The 4560-nt window shown below is 51.3% G+C and overlaps 1 pseudogene; it reads left to right on the plus strand.

Annotated features, from left to right (window-relative positions):
- The first annotated feature begins 1088 nt into the window (after positions 1–1088).
- On the plus strand, positions 1089–3578 carry LOC146813650 (uncharacterized; annotated as a pseudogene).
- Positions 3579–4560: the final 982 nt, after the last annotated feature.

Raw genomic sequence — 4560 nt, forward strand, 5'->3', positions numbered from 1 at the left:
TTTGGCCCTTGGATTGCCAAATATAGTCAGTAAAGCTGGATGATCAGTTACCATCGTAGGAGGTTTTCCGTTCAGGAATGTATGGAAATGTTCTTAGGCCCTGTGACAGTCTACGACCATCCGACGGTGGCGGCGCCCAACTCAAGATGGCCGCCGCCGACAGAACCGGAACTGCAACCAGCGGTCGAGTTGACGACGGGGGCGGAGCAGAGGTGTCCGCAAAAGCGGAGGACAGCGAGGGGAAAGCGCGCGAGAGTTGGAGGGAGACGACGCCAGCCGGTGAAGAGTGGAGAGCGTTCGAAGACCAGGAGGAGGAAAACGAGATCGTCGCCTGGTACAGCGGGACCACCCAGCAGTATCGACCTCCGGATCGGGAGGACACCGACAACGAGAAGTTTCGACCTCCGGATCGGGAGGACACCGACAACGAGAAGTTTCGACCTCCGGATCGGGAGGACACCGACAACGAGAGAATCAGCTCAAGGAGCAACGCGCTCGGGACCCCTGATCTCCAGGACGCCGAGGAGACCGGGTCTCCCCTCACCACGGCCCATGGGGGTCGTGGAAGCAGGCAAGTGACGGGCGTATGCTCATCTGTATTACAGGGGCTGTGGGCACGCGTGAGGGGTGCACCTAGGTAAATCACCGATACTCCCACACCATAGACAGACCACGAGTACGAGGGCTTGGTGACGGCGTGCACTTTTCCCCTTCCCTTGTTGTTTTCAAACCTGGTCATCATCCTAAAGCCATTTCTATTTTCCTTTTTCCATTCTGGGTCCTCGAGAGCCGACTTCCGGACGAAGACTCCCTTGTCCGTGACGACATCATTTTCAAGAGGCGATTTGGCTCCCTTAACTGACCTTCCACCCGGATACTGTTCCTTACTTATGGCATGTGTGACTCTAAAACAACGTTGCCAATAAAAGAAAAGAATAACCTTTCCCAAAGCAGTACAAGTTATTTCCCAGGTTATTAAACGGAGAGGAAAGAGAGGGGGTCCGGAACAGGGGAACCAGGACAGGAACTAGAACAAGTGGTGTCAGAAGTGGGATTTCTATCTGTCTGGGAAAAGACAGAACCCCGAAATGGAGGCCATCATCACCCAGTTAGCCGAAGGGCAGCGACATTTGCAGCTTGTATTCGAGGAGCAAACAAAACAGGCACAAACCGAGAGGGAGGCTCTACAAACGGCCCTAAAAGACCAAGCTGTCCTGTTAACAACAAATCAGCAGGTACAGGACACGGCCGTAATGCGCCTTACGGATGCCATTGCAAGTGCCCGGGTACACCCCAATGTCCCAGGGTCAGTACTCCAAAAGTTCCAACAAGGAGATGACCTGGACTACTTCTTTGTCAATTTCGAAAGGGTTGCTTCCACGGCTGCATGGCCACCCGAACGCTGGGGACAATATATCGCGCCTCTGTTATCCGGCGAGTTACAGGCCGCGTACCAAGCAGCGAATCCAGCCGGGCTTACCAGTTATGTTGATGTAAAAAGGGCTATTCTCGAACGACTGGGTTGCGACCAGGAGTATTACAGGGCTCGGTTTCGAAAGGAGAAATGGGCGGTGGGCGACAATCCGAGGGCTCTATATTATCGTATTAGGGATCTAGGTAATAGATGGTTACAACCCACCACGTCATCCCCAGAGGAAATCACCGAGAGGATTTACCTGGAACAATATTTGGACGCCCTTCCCTACAACACCAGAGCCTGGATCAGACAACATCCTAATCTCTCGGTGGCCCTGGCAGTTGATCTGGCTTGTGCATATCATCGCTCACCTGAGTTTAAAGCCCCTTCCAATAGGATACCAGTAGGAGCCCCAAAAGCACCAAGCAAATCAACCCCAACCTTTCCCGAGCCCCGTAGCCTATCGTTTAGCAGGCCCCAACCTAAACTAATGCCTCCCGGTTCAAATCCACCCGGACCCCAATGCTTTCACTGCGCTGAATGGGGACACATAGCAAGAAACTGTCCTTCCCGTCCTGTCCCTCCTGAGCCCATGGAGGTTGGGTATACTCGGGGTAGGGTTATGGTAACCGGGCAAACCCCTGAAAAGTATAGGAAGAAAATACACTTAAACGGGAAACTCGTGTTGGCGTTTCTGGATACAGGGTGTCATCATACCGTGGTCGACAGGACCCTTGTCAGGGACTCCCAAGTCAGGGATAACGAAGTCATACAGGTAACCTGCGTTCATGGTGAAAAGAAACTATACCCCCCTGGCCGAAGTTCTATTGGATATAGAGGGGGAGTCCCTATTGAGGAAAGTGGGGGTGGTGTCTAATCTTCCGGAAGCAGTCCTGTTGGGAACGGATCTGCCTAGATTCCATGAATACCTCCAGGCCAGCTCCACTTCCCCAACCCCAGTGTCCTGGTTAGCTGATGCACCATACCACAATGCAGAAATACACTTCACGTCCCCTAGAACTCCCAAAACACGCAGAGAGAAAAGAGGAGAAAGAGCCCGATATGTGCAGACCAAACATGTGTTATCCCCACGTATTTTTACCTCCTCAGAAACACCTCAAGGATCCGAACGGAGTTTCAGAACAGCCCAGAGAGAGGATCCTACGCTCCAAAATGCCTGGGAACAGGTCCAAGAAGACCAGCCAGATAAGGTAGGCCCCTTCTTTTGGGTAAACAAGGGACTCTTATACCGGGTCTCTTATGAACGGGGTAACCGAAAGGAACAACTACTGGTTCCTCGTTCCTTCAGGGAGCAGGTGTTGTGTCTCGCACATGGTCAAGCGGGAGGTGGACATTATGGCAAAGAACACACTCTACGGTATATGTTACCTAGGTTCTATTGGCCCGGGGTGTATCAAGAGGTAGCCCGTTACTGTGCTGCCTGTCCCAGGTGTCAGTTAGTCAATACCCCTGTCATACCCAAAGCACCGCTTCAGCCTCTCCCGATCATAGACGTCCCCTTCAAAAGGGTGGGGATGGATTTGGTCGGACCTCTGATTCCGTCAGCCCGAGGACATCAATATATATTAGTCCTCGTAGATTACGCAACTCGCTACCCCGAGGCTATTCCTCTCTCATCCACCACAACCACAGCAGTTAGCCATGCCATGGTGTCATTTTTTTCCCGAGTAGGGTTTCCTCTTGAACTGTTAACGGATCAAGGGACACCCTTTATGTCACGCTTAATGAAGCAAGTATGCTCCATACTAAAAGTGAAACAGATACGCACGTCAGTGTATCATCCCCAAACGGATGGTCTGGTGGAGCGCTACAACCGAAACATTAAGACTATCCTACGGAAAAGTATCGACAGGGCCGGTAGGGATTGGGACCGTCAACTGCCTTTGGTCCTCTTTGCCATCAGGTCACACGAACAAAGTTCAACCGGGTTTTCCCCGTTCGAACTCCTGTTCGGACGATGCCCCAGAACTCTCCTGGATATGGCGGTAGAACAGTGGACCGAGGAGGAAGACGAAGGGAAATCCCTACTTCAGTACTCTTCCTCCCTAAAAGAGACCTTGTCAGCACTATGGGAGGAGGTACACACCAACCTCGAAAAAGCACAAACAAGACAACAGCAACAGTACAACCGCCAGGCTAAACTCAGGGAATTCCAACCCGGGGATCGAGTATTGATCCTACTGCCAACGACCGAGAAAAAGTTGCTCGCCACGTGGCAAGGCCCCTACACGATTCTTCAAAAAGTAACTCCTGTCACATACAAAGTAGATGTACCACATAAACGGGGTGTTGGGCAAATATATCACGTCAATCTCCTTAAAGCCTGGGAGGAACCAAAAAAGGAAGCCACAACCGCAGACGCCCCTGTCCATCACATAGCCGTGGACAAACCCCTTGAGGTAACCTTCCCTCCTCAGAAACAGGAGGAGGACTCTCCCATACAGCTAGGCCCCCCAGTCACAAAAAGACAAAGACAACAGATCACGTCCCTGTGTGCCAAATATTCCTCTGTCGTATCAAAAACTCCCGGGAGAACTACATTAGTCGAACATGACATAATTACCAAAACCTCCCAACCGGTTAAGCTAAAACCATATCGTATCCCGGAGGCTAGGAGAAAGGCCGTAAATCAGGAAGTACAGGACATGCTGAAGGCCGACATAATCGAACCCTCACACAGCGAGTGGTCTTCACCTATTGTACTAGTACCAAAACCAGACGGAAGCATTCGCTTCTGCATTGACTTCCGCAGGGTAAACGCAGTGTCCCAGTTCGACGCCTACCCCATGCCGAGAGTAGATGAATTAATTGAGAGGTTAGGAGAGGCCCTGTGGAAATATGGATTTTTCTGGTCAGTTATGTCCCCTATCTTGGACCCCAACAGTTCTATGTGCATGTCACAAGTACCTGTGTGTTCCCTCCAGTTCCAGTTATAAAGACGCAAACACATGTGCGTCCACCGTCAACATGTCCTCTGTCAGATCCGCCATGAATAGGCCGGATATTCCATTCCTAAGTATGAAAAGCCACCGGCTTTATATGGTTCACTTATGCCATTTTACAGTCCAGGCAAGTAGGCCCTGATTCTGTCATCAAACTCTTCTTGCCTTCTGCCTCTGAAA

This window comes from Triturus cristatus, chromosome 6 (assembly GCF_964204655.1).
Source record: "Triturus cristatus chromosome 6, aTriCri1.1, whole genome shotgun sequence".
NCBI classification, from domain to species: domain Eukaryota; kingdom Metazoa; phylum Chordata; class Amphibia; order Caudata; family Salamandridae; genus Triturus; species Triturus cristatus.